Genomic DNA, 19,318 nt, shown 5'->3' with positions numbered 1-19,318 from the left:
GCTGTTTTCCTTTTTATAACAAACCTACAAAATTAACTAGTTACATAATGGAAATAAAATAAAAAGTTAGTATTGTTCAGCACTTGAATTTGCTACTGATTACTAAAGTTCTTATTCAAATTCTGTTGTGGTTTAACGAAAAATAAACCCAATGGGCTGTTTCCAACCACTTTTCCAAAAGGAATCAAACCTTGGATTCTAGAGTTTTAAGCGTTTATAGCTATTGCAGATTTCAAAAAAGAAAAACAAACGTGTACAAAATGACAAACATGTTTACTATTTTCTCTTCTAAAACACAAAATATACAACTTACATTGAACTAAGTGAAGGTTTCACTTTATGCTAAAATATGAGAACAACATTTACGAGTATTAGTCCAAAAATTTCGTAATATTTTTAATAAATATATTTCCGTAGTAATAACGCTAGAAACTGGGTTTAGATACTCGACGCAAATATATTGTATAACTTTGTGATGTTTTTAATGTTCACTTTTCAAACATATCAATAAATCTGGCATTCTCACAAGAAAATCAAGTGTTGGATTCAAAATGTTCATCCACAATGTTAATGATAAAATACGTTTTGTTGAAACGTATTATAACTGAAAAAATACACTGGTGAGGTTTTCGTTAGCGAGAATTTTCTCATGATATTAATGAATAAACTTGCATCGTCCTAGTTCAATATTGTTTCTGTCAGCATAAAATGTTTTCTGGAGTCACAGCTTACAGGTTTCCCTGTATGTAAGCTTTGGGGGGTTGATGTGCTGTACTGATATCTTTCTTTAAGAAATGAGTGTTACGTACATAACTTGTGGAGTTTTAATACAGTTCAAATTCATTTGATTATATAAATAATCATGAACATGCGTGCGTATGATTTTATAAATTTTAACATATCTTCATCAATCTGAACCGAACTTGCACAGTGTTAAAGGAGGGTTGGATCCCACTCGTAATTACGTATTGATAGAATGCTAGGGAGCAGTATGTCTTTCTTACGAGTATTGATACCTTTCTAGATTTTATTGCACTTTTAGTGGTTTTATTTATATAAAGAAGCACAATTTCCTGCATTTAGTATATATATAAAAAGGAAAACGAGGCAGGTAAATATATGCCATGCTGAATGCTTCAGTTGCATTAAAATGTGATTTTATTGAGAAAATTGGTGAAGTCCAAAATAATTAATTTCTGAAATACGAAGAGGAACCTCATAATTAGTATGAATACTTCTTGAATAGCCAGTTGGAATGTAAGTGAAATTGGAGACGGTAGAATGACAAAAGAAAACAAACGAACAGGAAGTAAAATAAATTAATTGGAAGTTAGTGTTAAAAAATGAATATATCCATAGTGTATTTACTCTACAATAAATTAAATACAAGAAAGGCTCCGCGGCAGCCACTGGATGTTATAAAATGTTGAAATAATCCCACGACATAGAAATATAAGTACATAGAAAGTTTCAAAATAACTTGTTCTAAAGTATGGGATGTCTTAACTTTAGTCAATTAATGTGTAGGCTATGTATGTACAAAGATAATTCCACTTCGTGAAAGGTGGTAAAAGAACGCTCCTTTCACAACTGAATTAATACAAAGACGGTTTAATTTTATTCTCGAACAACAGATGACAGCACATTCTCATCACTTGAACTTCTACGTATTTGTAAATCACAATCTGAATATTTATGTGTACATATTGTACGATGATACGAAGTTTAACGTTTTTAGTTGTGGGTAAAATTGGCAAGCCTTATGTTAGTATTCAGGTTCGCTGAGGTCGAAAAGAAAACTGAAACGTTTTCACAAAATGCAGGTTTAGGACTGTTAAAAGAAGAGTATATTGAGTAAAGCCAAGGAGGATGAGAAAACAAGTTTAGTGTTAAATATGAACATCTTTGTTTCCTGTTTACTATTACTATTTTGTTAAATAAATCAGCCCGGTTTCTACTGTCACATGTCATCTAGTGCTGGAGGCTGCAAAACAAGCAAAAGTTATCAAATCCTTAGCTTGTGTATTAAAATCAATGTTCTACACGAAGTATTTACAGATTTATTACGTATTAGAACAGACTATTTTTACACAGAAACATAGTTGAGGAAAAAAAAAACATAATTCAGAGAAATGCCGTAATAATATACACGATAATATAAAATTTGTAACAAATAGGGGCTAAAACTGGTAATAGTAGAAAGGATATGTCGGTTCGAAAGTTCATGATTTGTGTTTTGTTTATTTCGTAAAAGTATCTAAATTGTTGGCGAGACGAGTATTGTTGATGAGCTGTCTTCCTTCTCTGGTCTATCAGTTCAAAATTAGGAAAAGCTACACACAGAAATTCTTGTCCCGGCATGATGGGTTAAGGCCTTTCGACTGGTAATCCAAGGATCGCGGGTTCGAATCCCCGTCGCACCAAACATGCTCGCCCTATCAGCCGTGGGGCTGTTATAATGTGACGGTCACTCCCACTATTCGTTGGTAAAAGAGCAGCCCAAGAGTTGGCGGTGATGACTAGCTGCCTTCTTACATTGCAAAATTAGGGACGGCTAGCGCAGATAACCCTCGTGTAGCTTTGCGCAAAATTCCAAAACAAACAAAAAGTCTTTTGGGCGAAAGAAAGAGATATTTTAAAGTGCATTTAAACAGAGCATTTAACAAACGAGTAGGAGCTTTATTAGAGATATTGTTTTTTATTGGTTTCAAAGTGATAACTCGGGTTTCATGCTGATAAAAGTTACATTGTGATAATTGTTTCCTGCTAAATTATTCAGTTGTTGACGATTTAGTTTTTCTTTATTATTTGTCTCAACCGTTTGCACAGTTTCAAAATTCGAATTTTGTTTGTTTCTTGTTAAACACGAGGTTACCCTATTCACTATCTGTGCTACGTTCTGCACGAGAATCGAAAGTTGGTTTCTAGACTAACGAGCCTCCGTGCTTGTCAATCCCCCTCCCCGCCTCACCACAGCAGTGTGTTTTCGGACTTACAACGCCAGAAACTGGGCTTCGATTCCCGTGGTGGACAGAGCACAGATAACCCATGGTGTGAAGCTTTGTGCTCAACTTGAAACAAAGAAACTTAGCGCTTAGTCACTTGGAGTTCCAAACTCGTTATTATAAATGCTTACAAGTTTCCAGATTGGAAAAATTAGTCCATATTGAATACAAGTGTTTACTTTGTCTAATTGATTTATAAAGTAAATGGAGTTAGATGTTGTACACATTTTAATCTAAAGTTTTAGCTGTTTGGTATCCTTACCGATCACCCAATTAATTGGAAAAATGGCAAACTTACGTCATCATGAAACGTGACAGTCTTCTCATAAAAAAACAACAAAACAATTAACGGATATAAACTTCATATTTACTACTTACATTACAAGATATGAACGCACCAGAAAAAACCGTAATTAACAAAAACTAGCTTTATTTATATAAAAATATAACGTTGACTAGGATAAGACGATTAAGAACAACTTTCATATTATACATACATTCTGATGAAAATAAATTAAAATGAAGCACGTGAGAAAATATTGTTCCGAAAATGTGTTATATGATTTATCACATGTTTTTAGTTTTTACATTATATACAGTTTATTATATTTTCTACAATTAATCCACTTCTTCAACCGTTGGACCAGATCGTGAACTCTTAGAAGTATTTCGAGAATCAGTTGTTTGATGGAGTTTGGTCATAATAGGACTACATTCTTGTTGAACTTCTTTAAGTTTATACTCAAATTCATCCTTCTCTGCTAGGCTGTTGTTGTCTATCCACCTAATCGTGTCCTCGCACTTTTGGTTAACTTTCTCTTTGTCAGCAGATGACAATTTTTCGCCACTTTCATTGACTGCCTGTTTTACACTATACACGTAACTCTCTAGCTGATTACGAGCACTTACTCTTTCTCGCTGTTTTTCGTCTTCTTGTTGGTACTTTTCAGCGTCTGCTAGCATCCTATCAATCTCGTCCTTCGACAGTCGTCCTTTCTCGTTGGTGATCCTTATACTTTCAGCCTTTCCTGTGCTCTTATCCTTGGCCGAGACATGCAGAATGCCGTTTGCATCAATATCAAAAGTCACCTCAATCTGAGGCACACCACGAGGTGCTGGAGGTATACCCATCAGTTCAAACTTCCCCAACAGATGGTTGTCTTTGGTCATTGCTCTTTCTCCCTCAAATACCTGGATGGTGACTCCAGGTTGGTTGTCAGAATAGGTCGTAAAAACCTGTGAGGTCTTGCAAGGGATTCTGGAATTTCGTTCTACAATTTTGGTCATTACTCCTCCAGCAGTCTCTATACCAAGAGACAAAGGTGCTACATCTACTAGTAACACGTCCTTGATGTTATGACTGGTATCACCACTCAACACGGCTGCCTGGACTGCAGCTCCATAGGCCACAGCTTCGTCAGGGTTGATCGACATACATAGATCTTTACCATTGAAGAAATCCTTTAACAACTTCTGGATTTTGGGGATCCGAGTGGATCCTCCAACGAGAACTATTTCACTAATCCTATGCTTGTCCATCTTGGCATCAGAAAGAGCTCGCTCAACAGGTTCCAGTGTACCTCGAAAGAGGTCCATACACAGTTCTTCAAACCTGGCACGGCTGATTTTGCTGTAGAAGTCGATGCCTTCAAAGAGGGCGTCAATCTCAATAGAAGCTTCTGTACTGCTGGACAGTGTTCGCTTGGCTCTTTCACAAGCAGTTCTCAGTCTCCGAAGAGCACGAGGACTCTTGTGCAGATCCCTTTTGTGCTTTCTCTTGAACTCTTCTACAAAATGGCTAACCATCCTGTTATCAAAGTCCTCACCACCCAGATGCGTATCACCAGCAGTGGCTCTTACTTCAAACATTGAACCTTCGTCAATGGTGAGTATTGACACGTCAAAGGTCCCACCTCCTAGATCATATACGAGGATATGCTTTTCACCTTGAAGATTTTATCGAGACCGTATGCTAATGCAGCAGCTGTTGGTTCATTGATAATTCTCAGTACATTAAGTCCAGCAATAGCTCCAGCATCCTTGGTAGCTTGTCTCTGGGAATCATTGAAGTAAGCTGGAACTGTGATTACTGCATCTTTCACCGGCTGGCCAAGGTAGGCTTCAGCGGTTTCTTTCATCTTTGTTAGAACCATGGCACTGATTTCTTCAGGATTGAATAGCTTATTTTCCCCTTTAAATGAAACTTTCACTTTTGGCTTACCGTCTTGATTAACGACAGTGAAAGGCCAGTGCTTCAGGTCTTGCTGGATCTTTGGATCATCATACCGACGGCCGATGAGTCTCTTGGCGTCAAATACTGAGTTTTCGGGATTCAGAGATACTTGGGATTTTGCTGCATCTCCAATCAATCGCTCTGTATCTGTAAAGGCAACGTAACTTGGCGTTGTTCTGTTACCCTGATCATTGGCAATGATCTCGACTTTTCCGTTTTGGAAAACTCCCACACAAGAGTAAGTTGTTCCGAGGTCAATACCAATCGCTGGTACTCTTTCACACGACATGTTTCCTTGTATAAGTCAGACTTTTCAACTTAATATGCACTATCAGAACTGTTAAGAGCAAGTAATTCGAAAATTCTTTCAAGTACTACTCGATTGCAGAACGTTTTCGAACTCTTCGTTGAGCGCAATATTTATATTCTTTGTAACTTTTCTCGAAGTTTCTCGAACGTTGACTCATAATGCTGTTTAGACAGCGCCCTCCCGCGTGTTCTTTAGCCAATCACGGCTTTCCTTCTAGCTAACAGTAGGTGTACTATCCTCTTGAGGTAGCTTCGGGAAAATTCTCGACAAGTAATGTATGTGTAGCATGCAAATATTTTACCTTATCGAAGGAATGCAATTCGAACAGTTTAGTTTTCACAGATCATTTGTGTTTAACTTCAAAAGATTTGATTTGAATAGAAATGCAGGTTAGTAATTAGGTCTACAGACGGGAGATGGACGTTTCTGCCGAAGTGTCGACATTTACTCCATTTCGTAAAGTAGGCCTAATTTACGGTGTTTATAAATTTTCACCATCACAATGAGATTAAAAGTTAGTACTGATACGTTCCGAATATAAAATTAGCATATCATACGTGCTATTACGCTGTGTTATATACACTGAGAGTTTACGAATAATGTGTTAAGTAAAGTAAAGCTAGAACTAGTATTAAACTTTGTGTTTCGAAAAAATAGTTGATAAAAGAGCTTGTTTCTGTTGGTTTTTTTTATTTTTATTAAGAACTTGTGATCAGAGTAAAGTGACTATAAATAAATGTTTATTAAAACTCGAACATCTTAATGTCGCAAGGAAATATATAGTGAAATAGAAAAGAAGCCTGTACGTGCTATTCATTTACCTGTATCTATAGCTATATGGCCATACGGACCTCCATGGTCTTTTAAAACTATTATGCAACTAATTACTTGTGATTTCTTTACGACATTATTGATCGTGTTTCCCTAACAGCATGCGAGTTCCATAAAATAGTGTATAATATGATATCAGTGTAACAATCAGACAAATATTTTACTTTTTTAATTTTTCAAAGTTTGTAAGTGTTGACGCTTGAAAAACGTGATGAAGAGGCAAGCTCTGCTGTCAAAACATTTGTTTACGTTACACAATTTACTAGAAATAACCTTGTGTTGTAGTCCAGTTCCTTTTTAAACTGTCCAGATTTAGTTGGTGCCCATTAATGATATTTTATTCTACTAATTTATTAGTCCATTTTATTTTAGTGATGAATATGGTTGAAGTGAGACGGCATGTTTCAAGATGTTCTAACATGAAGTTAGTTTTAAGAATTAAATTAATGAACTGCCAAAGTCTGAATTGGAGGAAATCATTACTCCAATCAGCATAGTGTGCAACAAAGACAGCGTTTTCACTTGCATTTGTGAGGAATGTAATCATTACGTATTTTGAATGGCAAAAAAGACCAGTTTTATTAATTGTTTGATTTTAATTGAATTGAACGTGGTAACTGTGTGTGAGGCACAAGAATACATTTAATAAATACATATATAAACATATTATTGCTTTATGTGATTTAAGAAGTATGATGCTGAAAGCTTTTTGAAATTGTAAGCAATATAATCACAGTTTAACTCCTCAACTTAACTGACTTTTAATCTAAAGAAGTAATACATTGAGGTAGGTAAAAGTCAGTTGGAGTAGTAATGTGAACTTGAATAATGAAAATAAATTTCTCAAACTTGTAGTAACATTTCATTTTAGAGTTTATACGTAAATTTTTCTAATTCTAATTTGCAAGTATTGCTCATTTTTAGAATATTTTAATGCAAAGAGAGAGGTGTCACATGGTCCATCTTTGATCCAAGGTTTACATATTTTGTAATTTCATTGATAAACAGTGTGCAACATTAGCTAACCTCAACGGATAATTGCATATACGAGTACATGGTAAAGCATCTGTTATATATTGAGATTTGACAACAGTTTCTAACAGGTTAGTAGTAATCATCTTTGTATGTTGTTTCCAATTTAAGTTATAATGACTTTCATTTTTTTAACTGATCTGCTTTGATTGCTAATGTTGCTGATGTGCCAGAGCAGAATGTTTGCAATCCTGCTCTTTGTATTAGTCAGATTTCAAGCAAGTACTTGTAAAATTAAAAATTTGGCCGAAACAAACAAACAAACTGTATAGAATTTAAGATCTAATGTGGGGAACTTCCATGCCTTCCTGGAACTAACCTCGGTGATATTAATTACAGTAAAGCTATTTATTAGATTCTAGGGAAGGTTTATTTAAGTGGTGGTGATGGGGCTTCTTTCTTTTAAGAATTCTAAAATGTGAAAGATATTTAGTTGCATGTTTCTTGTTTTGAAGATGTATATATCGAAGCAAAGAAATAAAATATATCAATTAGAGTCACTTGTTGTCATTTGGATTATTTTGTAGAACAATATAAACGAAATACATATTTGAAGCTTGTTAATTACTATATGTGTGTGGCAAGATAAATATTCATTTGCTAAAGTACTATATGAATGATCACAACAGTTGTAACTTTAAATCCTGTTATTTCTGAAGGATCTAGTTCCTAATTAATAGACCAACTAGAATAATTTTAATGTGTTGTAATTTAACTGATAACATCTCTACCAAGAATTCTTTGAATCTGGCTACAGGGAGCATAATAAATAACTCATATCTGATCATATATCAGTACTTATTCAAAGTCAGTCTGTTAGGCTATCTAGATGCTTCAGCAAATCAACAATAAAGGATATGAGACATTTTTTGGAAGGTGCATTTAAATGATTTCAGATGGTGTGGATGATGCCTTCAAAGAACTGTTTAAAAATTTTAGTAATGGATGAGAAGAAAGGAAAGTAGGCTGACCACTAAACCATGGTTATTTCAATTTATATTTATTAAGATGTAAGAAACACAGTACTTGCATGGAAATGAGGTGAGAAAAACAAACAGACTTGTGAAAGATATCAACAAGAAATTTCGAAAAGAACTTAATAAAGGGTAAGAATAAAAAATATAACACTTGCAGGGTAGTTGCAACGTGGTTTACACTAAACATTAGATGTATATGTACTCGCCTAAAGTTTACTCAAATTCTATAAAATTAATGATTTGATCTGGTTTAACTTTGTGATGTTTTTAATGTTCACTTTTCTACCATACGAGTAAATCTGGCATTCTCACTAGAAAATCAAGTGTTGGATTCAAAATGTTCATTTACAATGTTAATGATAAAATACGTTTTCTTGAAACGTGTTACTACTGATGACGTCTTTATTTGATAATGCAACGAATAATCGTGAAGCTATCCATAACCTCAAAGTGTATCAAGAAATTTATCAAAATATGTATTCATGTTCTATCTTCTAGCCTATGTGAATTACTTAATAATTATGTATTACCAGAGGCTTTAAAGACAGCAAAAATAATTTTCTAGTTAAATTCTTTACACGATGCATTTTAATATCACTTCATTGTAGAAAGATTCTGAATAGTTGATTTACATTAAATTTACGTCTTTCTTTTTAACAGTATCAAAATTTCAAATAATTCACCATTATCAATGGCCTGAAATGGGAATATAGTGTCAATACATTTCGTAATCAATGCCAATAAGAAGAAGGAAAATTGGTGAACTTGCATAGATGTAAAATGATGTACAACTGAAAAGACATCACTGGTGAAATCATGTAAATGCAATTTTGATTAACCTTACGAGTTTGAAAATGTTAAGAACATGGAAAAGTAATAATTTAATAGGAGAATAAATTTATTACACCGCATTTGTCAAAATTTGGTAGTTAAATGTTACCCAGTCATTGAGAGATGAGGCTGTCAATATGTAACCTTTCACATTTTTCTGTATTGAAACTGGTCGACATGTATATTATGTTTTCCTATTCTTAACTAAAAAAATACACTGGGTGAGGTTTTCGTTAGCGAGAATTTTCTCATGATATTAATGAATAAACTTGCATCGTCCTAGTTCAATATTGTTTCTGTCAGCATAAAATGTTTTCTGAGTCACAGCTTACAGGTTTCCCTGTATGTAAGCTTTGGGGGTTGATGTGCTGTACTGATATCTTTCTTTAAGAAATGAGTGTTACGTACATAACTTGTGGAGTTTTAATACAGTTCAAATTCATTTGATTATATAAATAATCATGAACATGCGTGCGTATGATTTTATAAATTTTAACATATCTTCATCAATCTGAACCGAACTTGCACAGTGTTAAAGGAGGGTTGGATCCCACTCGTAATTACGTATTGATAGAATGCTAGGGAGCAGTATGTCTTTCTTACGAGTATTGATACCTTTCTAGATTTTATTGCACTTTTAGTGGTTTTATTTATATAAAGAAGTGATAAAAAGAAGCACAATTTCCTGCATTTAGTATATATATAAAAAGGAAAACGAGGCAGGTAAATATATGCCATGCTGAATGCTTCAGTTGCATTAAAATATGATTTTATTGAGAAAATTGGTGAAGTCCAAAATAATTAATTTCTGAAATACGAAGAGGAACCTCATAATTAGTATGAATACTTCTTGAATAGCCAGTTGGAATGTAAGTGAAATTGGAGACGGTAGAATGACAAAAGAAAACAAACGAACAGGAAGTAAAATAAATTAATTGGAAGTTAGTGTTAAAAATGAATATATCCATAGTGTATTTACTCTACAATAAATTAAATACAAGAAAGGCTCCGCGGCAGCCACTGGATGTTATAAAATGTTGAAATAATCCCACGACATAGAAATATAAGTACATAGAAAGTTTCAAAATAACTTGTTCTAAAGTATGGGATGTCTTAACTTTAGTCAATTAATGTGTAGGCTATGTATGTACAAAGATAATTCCACTTCGTGAAAGGTGGTAAAAGAACGCTCCTTTCACAACTGAATTAATACAAAGACGGTTTAATTTTATTCTCGAACAACAGATGACAGCACATTCTCATCACTTGAACTTCTACGTATTTGTAAATCACAATCTGAATATTTATGTGTACATATTGTACGATGATACGAAGTTTAACGTTTTTAGTTGTGGGTAAAATTGGCAAGCCTTATGTTAGTATTCAGGTTCGCTGAGGTCGAAGAGAAAACTGAAACGTTTTCACAAAATGAAGGTTTAGGGCTGTTAAAAGAAGAGTATATTGAGTAAAGCCAAGGAGGATGAGAAAACAAGTTTAGTGTTAAATATGAACATCTTTGTTTCCTGTTTACTATTACTATTTTGTTAAATAAATCAGCCCGGTTTCTACTGTCACATGTCATCTAGTGCTGGAGGCTGCAAAACAAGCAAAAGTTATCAAATCCTTAGCTTGTGTATTAAAATGAATGTTCTACACGAAGTATTTACAGATTTGTTACGTATTAGAACAGACTATTTTTACACAGAAACATAGTTGAGGAAAAAAAAAACATAATTCAGAGAAATGCCGTAATAATATACACGATAATATAAAATTTGTAACAGATAGGGGCTAAAACTGGTAATAGTAGAAAGGATATGTCGGTTCGAAAGTTCATGATTTGTGTTCTGTTTATTTCGTAAAAGTATCTAAATTGTTGGCGAGACGAGTGTTGTTGACGAGCTGTCTTCCTTCTCTGGTCTATCAGTTCAAAATTAGGAAAAGGTACACACAGAAATTCTTGTCCCGGCGTGATGGGTTAAGGCCTTTCGACTCGTAATCCGAGGGTCGCGGGTTCGAATCCCCGTCGCACCAAACATGCTCGCCCTATCAGCCGTGGAGCTGTTATAATGTGACGGTCACTCCCACTATTCGTTGGTAAAAGAGCAGCCCAAGAGTTGGCGGTGATGACTAGCTGCCTTCTTACATTGCAAAATTAGGGACGGCTAGAGCAGATAACCCTCGTGTAGCTTTGCGCAAAATTCCAAAACAAACAGAAAGTCTTTTGGGCGAAAGAAAGAAATATTTTAAAGTGCATTTAAACAGAGCATTTAACAAACGAGTAGGAGCTTTATTAGAGATATTGTTTTTTATTGGTTTCAAAGTGATAACTCGGGTTTCATGCTGATAAAAGTTACATTGTGATAATTGTTTCCTGCTAAATTATTCAGTTGTTGACGATTTAGTTTTTGTTTATTATTTGTCTCAACCGTTTGCACAGTTTCAAAATTCGAATTTTGTTTGTTTCTTGTTAAACACGAGGTTACCCTATTCACTATCTGTGCTACGTTCTGCACGAGAATCGAAAGTTGGTTTCTAGAGTAACGAGCCTCCGTGCTTGTCAATCCCCCTCCCCGCCTCACCACAGCAGTGTGTGTTCGGACTTACAACGCCAGAAACTGGGCTTCGATTCCCGTGGTGGACAGAGCACAGATAACCCATTGTGTGAAGCTTTGTGCTCAACTTGAAACAAAGAAACTTAGCGCTTAGTCACTTGGAGTTCCAAACTCGTTATTATAAATGCTTACAAGTTTCCAGATTGGAAAAATTAGTCCATATTGAATACAAGTGTTTACTTTGTCTAATTGATTTATAAAGTAAATGGAGTTAGATGTTGTACACATTTTAATCTAAAGTTTTAGCTGTTTGGTATCCTTACCGATCACCCAATTAATTGGAAAAATGGCAAACTTACGTCATCATGAAACGTGACAGTCCTCTCATAAAAAAACAACAAAACAATTAACGGATATAAACTTCATATTTACTACTTACATTACAAGATATGAACGCACCAGAAAAAACCGTAATTAACAAAAACTAGCTTTATTTATATAAAAATATAACGTTGACTAGGATAAGACGATTAAGAACAACTTTCATATTATACATACATTCTGATGAAAATAAATTAAAATGAAGCACGTGAGAAAATATTGTTCCGAAAATGTGTTATATGATTTATCACATGTTTTAGTTTTACATTATATACAGTTTATTATATTTTCTACAATTAATCCACTTCTTCAACCGTTGGACCAGATCGTGAACTCTTAGAAGTATTTCGAGAATCAGTTGTTTGATGGAGTTTGGTCATAATAGGACTACATTCTTGTTGAACTTCTTTAAGTTTATACTCAAATTCATCCTTCTCTGCTAGGCTGTTGTTGTCTATCCACCTAATCGTGTCCTCGCACTTTGGTTAACTTTCTCTTTGTCAGCAGATGACAATTTTTCGCCACTTTCATTGACTGCCTGTTTTACACTATACACGTAACTCTCTAGCTGATTACGAGCACTTACTCTTTCTCGCTGTTTTTCGTCTTCTTGTTGGTACTTTTCAGCGTCTGCTAGCATCCTATCAATCTCGTCCTTCGACAGTCGTCCTTTCTCGTTGGTGATCCTTATACTTTCAGCCTTTCCTGTGCTCTTATCCTTGGCCGAGACATGCAGAATGCCGTTTGCATCAATATCAAAAGTCACCTCAATCTGAGGCACACCACGAGGTGCTGGAGGTATACCCATCAGTTCAAACTTCCCCAACAGATGGTTGTCTTTGGTCATTGCTCTTTCTCCCTCAAATACCTGGATGGTGACTCCAGGTTGGTTGTCAGAATAGGTCGTAAAAACCTGTGAGGTCTTGCAAGGGATTCTGGAATTTCGTTCTACAATTTTGGTCATTACTCCTCCAGCAGTCTCTATACCAAGAGACAAAGGTGCTACATCTACTAGTAACACGTCCTTGATGTTATGACTGGTATCACCACTCAACACGGCTGCCTGGACTGCAGCTCCATAGGCCACAGCTTCGTCAGGGTTGATCGACATACATAGATCTTTACCATTGAAGAAATCCTTTAACAACTTCTGGATTTTGGGGATCCGAGTGGATCCTCCAACGAGAACTATTTCACTAATCCTATGCTTGTCCATCTTGGCATCAGAAAGAGCTCGCTCAACAGGTTCCAGTGTACCTCGAAAGAGGTCCATACACAGTTCTTCAAACCTGGCACGGCTGATTTTGCTGTAGAAGTCGATGCCTTCAAAGAGGGCGTCAATCTCAATAGAAGCTTCTGTACTGCTGGACAGTGTTCGCTTGGCTCTTTCACAAGCAGTTCTCAGTCTCCGAAGAGCACGAGGACTCTTGTGCAGATCCCTTTTGTGCTTTCTCTTGAACTCTTCTACAAAATGGCTAACCATCCTGTTATCAAAGTCCTCACCACCCAGATGCGTATCACCAGCAGTGGCTCTTACTTCAAACATTGAACCTTCGTCAATGGTGAGTATTGACACGTCAAAGGTCCCACCTCCTAGATCATATACGAGGATATGCTTTTCACCTTGAAGATTTTATCGAGACCGTATGCTAATGCAGCAGCTGTTGGTTCATTGATAATTCTCAGTACATTAAGTCCAGCAATAGCTCCAGCATCCTTGGTAGCTTGTCTCTGGGAATCATTGAAGTAAGCTGGAACTGTGATTACTGCATCTTTCACCGGCTGGCCAAGGTAGGCTTCAGCGGTTTCTTTCATCTTTGTTAGAACCATGGCACTGATTTCTTCAGGATTGAATAGCTTATTTTCCCCTTTAAATGAAACTTTCACTTTTGGCTTACCGTCTTGATTAACGACAGTGAAAGGCCAGTGCTTCAGGTCTTGCTGGATCTTTGGATCATCATACCGACGGCCGATGAGTCTCTTGGCGTCAAATACTGAGTTTTCGGGATTCAGAGATACTTGGGATTTTGCTGCATCTCCAATCAATCGCTCTGTATCTGTAAAGGCAACGTAACTTGGCGTTGTTCTGTTACCCTGATCATTGGCAATGATCTCGACTTTTCCGTTTTGGAAAACTCCCACACAAGAGTAAGTTGTTCCGAGGTCAATACCAATCGCTGGTACTCTTCCACACGACATGTTTCCTTGTATAAGTCAGACTTTTCAACTTAATATGCACTATCAGAACTGTTAACAGCAAGTAATTCGAAAATTCTTTCAAGTACTACTCGATTGCAGAACGTTTTCGAACTTTTCGTTGAGCGCAATATTTATATTCTTTGTAACTTTTCTCGAAGTTTCTCGAACGTTGACTCATAATGCTTTTTAGACAGCGCCCTCCCGCGTGTTCTTTAGCCAATCACGGCTTTCCTTCTAGCTAACAGTAGGTGTACTATCCTCTTGAGGTAGCTTCGGGAAAATTCTCGACAAGTAATGTACGTGTAGCGTGCAAATGTTTTACCTTATCGAAGGAATGCAATTCGAACAGTTTAGTTTTCACAGATCATTTGTGTTTAACTTCAAAAGATTTGATTTGAATAGAAATGCAGGTTAGTAATTAGGTCTACAGACGGGAGATGGACGTTTCTGCCGAAGTGTCGACATTTACTCCATTTCGTAAAGTAGGCCTAATTTACGGTGTTTATAAATTTTCACCATCACAATGAGATTAAAAGTTAGTACTGATACGTTCCGAATATAAAATTAGCATATCATACGTGCTATTACGCTGTGTTATATACACTGAGAGTTTACGAATAATGTGTTAAGTAAAGTAAAGCTAGAACTAGTATTAAACTTTGTGTTTCGAAAAAATAGTTGATAAAAGAGCTTGTTTCTGTTGGGTTTTTTTATTTTTATTAAGAACTTGTGATCAGAGTAAAGTGACTATAAATAAATGTTTATTAAAACTCGAACATCTTAATGTCGCAAGGAAATATATAGTGAAATAGAAAAGAAGCCTGTACGTGATATTCATTTACCTGTATCTATAGCTATATGGCCATACGGACCTCCATGGTCTTTTAAAACTATTATGCAACTAATTACTTGTGATTTCTTTACGACATTATTGATCGTGTTTCCCTAACAGCATGCGAGTTCCATAAAATAGTGTATAATATGATATCAGTGTAACAATCAGACAAATATTTTACTTTTTTTAATTTTTCAAAGTTTGTAAGTGTTGACGCTTGAAAAACGTGATGAAGAGGCAAGCTCTGCTGTCAAAACATTTGTTTACGTTACACAATTTACTAGAAATAACCTTGTGTTGTAGTCCAGTTCCTTTTTAAACTGTCCAGATTTAGTTGGTGCCCATTAATGATATTTTATTCTACTAATTTATTAGTCCATTTTATTTTTAGTGATGAATATGGTTGAAGTGAGACGGCATGTTTCAAGATGTTCTAACATGAAGTTAGTTTTAAGAATTAAATTAATGAACTGCCAAAGTCTGAATTGGAGGAAATCATTACTCCAATCAGCATAGTGTGCAACAAAGACAGCGTTTTCACTTGCATTTGTGAGGAATGTAATCATTACGTATTTTGAATGGCAAAAAGACCAGTTTTATTAATTGTTTGATTTTAATTGAATTGAACGTGGTAACTGTGTGTGAGGCACAAGAATACATTTAATAAATACATATATAAACATATTATTGCTTTATGTGATTTAAGAAGTATGATGCTGAAAGCTTTTTGAAATTGTAAGCAATATAATCACAGTTTAACTCCTCAACTTAACTGACTTTTAATCTAAAGAAGTAATACATTGAGGTAGGTAAAAGTCAGTTGGAGTAGTAATGTGAACTTGAATAATGAAAATAAATTTCTCAAACTTGTAGTAACATTTCATTTTGGAGTTTATACGTAAATTTTTCTAATTCTAATTTGCAAGTATTGCTCATTTTTAGAATATTTTAATGCAAAGAGAGAGGTGTCACATGGTCCATCTTTGATCCAAGGTTTACATATTTTGTAATTTCATTGATAAACAGTGTGCAACATTAGCTAACCTCAACGGATAATTGCATATACGAGTACATGGTAAAGCATCTGTTATATATTGAGATTTGACAACAGTTTCTAACAGGTTAGTAGTAATCATCTTTGTATGTTGTTTCCAATTTAAGTTATAATGACTTTCATTTTTTTAACTGATTGCTAATGTTGCTGATGTGCCAGAGCAGAATGTTTGCAATCCTGCTCTTTGTATTAGTCAGATTTCAAGCAAGTACTTGTAAAATTAAAAATTTGGCCGAAACAAACAAACAAACTGTATAGAATTTAAGATCTAATGTGGGGAACTTCCATGCCTTCCTGGAACTAACCTCGGTGATATTAATTACAGTAAAGCTATTTATTAGATTCTAGGGAAGGTTTATTTAAGTGGTGGTGATGGGGCTTCTTTCTTTTAAGAATTCTAAAATGTGAAAGATATTTAGTTACATGTTTTTTGTTTTGAAGATGTATATATCGAAGCAAAGAAATAAAATATATCAATTAGAGTCACTTGTTGTCATTTGGATTATTTTGTAGAACAATATAAACGAAATACATATTTGAAGCTTGTTAATTACTATATGTGTGTGGCAAGATAAATATTCATTTGCTAAAGTACTATATGAATGATCACAACAGTTGTAACTTTAAATCCTGTTATTTCTGAAGGATCTAGTTCCTAATTAATAGACCAACTAGATTAATTTTAATGTGTTGTAATTTAACTGATAACATCTCTACCAAGAATTCTTTGAATCTGGCTACAGGGAGCATAATAAATAACTCATATCTGATCATATATCAGTACTTATTCAAAGTCAGTCTGTTAGCCTATCTAGATGCTTCAGCAAATCAACAATAAAGGATATGAGACATTTTTTGGAAGGTGCATTTAAATGATTTCAGATGGTGTGGATGATGCCTTCAAAGAACTGTTTAAAAATTTTAGTAATGGATGAGAAGAAAGGAAAGTAGGCTGACCACTAAACCATGGTTATTTCAATTTATATTTATTAAGATGTAAAAAACACAGTACTTGCATGGAAATGAGATGAGAAAAACAAACAGACTTGTGAAAGATATCAACAAGAAATTTCGAAAAGAACTTAATAAAGGGTAAGAATAAAAATATAACACAAAACACTTGCAGGGTAGTTGCAACGTGGTTTACACTAAACATTAGATGTATATGTACTCGCCTAAAGTTTACTCAAATTCTATAAAATTAATGATTTGATCTGGTTTAACTTTGTGATGTTTTTAATGTTCACTTTTCTACCATACGAGTAAATCTGGCATTCTCACTAGAAAATCAAGTGTTGGATTCAAAATGTTCATTTACAATGTTAATGATAAAATACGTTTTCTTGAAACGTGTTACTACTGATGACGTCTTTATTTGATAATGCAACGAATAATCGTGAAGCTATCCATAACCTCAAAGTGTATCAAGAAATTTATCAAAATATGTATTCATGTTCTATCTTCTAGCCTATGTGAATTACTTAATAATTATGCATTACCAGAGGCTTTAAAGACAGCAAAAATAATTTTCTAGTTAAATTCTTTACACGATGCATTTTAATATCACTTCATTGTAGAAAGATTCTGAATAGTTGATTTACATTAAATTTACGTCTTTCTTTTTAACAGTATCAAAATTTCAAATAATTCACCATTATTAATGGCCTGAAATGGGAATATAGTGTCAATACATTTCGTAATCAATGCCAATAAGAAGAAGGAAAATTGGTGAACTTGCATAGATGTAAAATGATGTACAACTGAAAAGACATCACTGGTGAAATCATGTAAATGCAATTTTGATTAACCTTACGAGTTTGAAAATGTTAAGAACATGGAAAAGTAATAATTTAATAGGAGAATAAATTTATTACGCCGCATTTGTCAAAATTTGGTAGTTAAATGTTACCCAGTCATTGAGAGATGAGGCTGTCAATATGTAACCTTTCACATTTTTCTGTATTGAAACTGGTCGACATGTATATTATGTTTTCCTATTCTTAACTAAAAAAATACACTGGGTGAGGTTTTCGTTAGCGAGAATTTTCTCATGATATTAATGAATAAACTTGCATCGTCCTAGTTCAATATTGTTTCTGTCAGCATAAAATGTTTTCTGGAGTCACAGCTTACAGGTTTCCCTGTATGTAAGCTTTGGGGGGTTGATGTGCTGTACTGATATCTTTCTTTAAGAAATGAGTGTTACGTACATAACTTGTGGAGTTTTAATACAGTTCAAATTCATTTGATTATATAAATAATCATGAACATGCGTGCGTATGATTTTATAAATTTTAACATATCTTCATCAATCTGAACCGAACTTGCACAGTGTTAAAGGAGGGTTGGATCCCACTCGTAATTACGTATTGATAGAATGCTAGGGAGCAGTATGTCTTTCTTACGAGCATTGATACCTTTCTAGATTTTATTGCACTTTTAGTGGTTTTATTTATATAAAGAAGTGATAAAAAAGAAGCACAATTTCCTGCATTTAGTATATATATAAAAAGGAAAACGAGGCAGGTAAATATATGCCATGCTGAATGCTTCAGTTGCATTAAAATATGATTTTATTGAGAAAATTGGTGAAGTCCAAAATAATTAATTTCTGAAATACGAAGAGGAACCTCATAATTAGTACGAATACTTCTTGAATAGCCAGTTGGAATGTAAGTGAAATTGGAGACGGTAGAATGATTAAAGAAAACAAACGAACAAGAAGTAAAATAAATTAATTGGAAGGTAGTGTTAAAAATGAATATATCCATAGTGTATTTACTCTACAATAAATTAAATACAAGAAAGGATCCGCGGCAGCCACTGGATGTTATAAAATGTTGAAATAATCCCACGACATAGAAATATAAGTACATAGAAAGTTTCAAAATAACTTGTTCTAAAGTATGGGATGCCTTAACTTTAGTCATTTAATGTGTAGGCTATGTATGTACAAAGATAATTCCACTTCGTGAAAGGTGGTAAAAGAACGCTCATTTCACAACTGAATTAATAGAAAGACGGTTTAATTTTATTCTCGAACAACAGATGACAGCACATTCTCATCACTTGAAC

At 34.5% G+C, this 19,318-nt stretch overlaps 2 pseudogenes; both read right to left on the bottom strand.

Moving 5' to 3' along the window:
• Nucleotides 1–3,418: 3,418 nt before the first annotated feature.
• LOC143223539 (heat shock protein 70 B2-like) lies at nucleotides 3,419–5,648 on the bottom strand (annotated as a pseudogene).
• Nucleotides 5,649–12,278: 6,630 nt separating this feature from the next.
• On the bottom strand, nucleotides 12,279–14,386 carry LOC143223536 (heat shock protein 70 B2-like; annotated as a pseudogene).
• Between the last annotated feature and the right edge of the window lie 4,932 nt (nucleotides 14,387–19,318).

The sequence above is a fragment of the Tachypleus tridentatus genome, chromosome 8 (genome assembly GCF_004210375.1).
Source record: "Tachypleus tridentatus isolate NWPU-2018 chromosome 8, ASM421037v1, whole genome shotgun sequence".
NCBI lineage: Eukaryota > Metazoa > Arthropoda > Merostomata > Xiphosura > Limulidae > Tachypleus > Tachypleus tridentatus.
The sequence above is the reverse complement of the archived record's forward strand: the minus strand, read 5'-3'. Positions and strand labels throughout refer to the sequence as shown.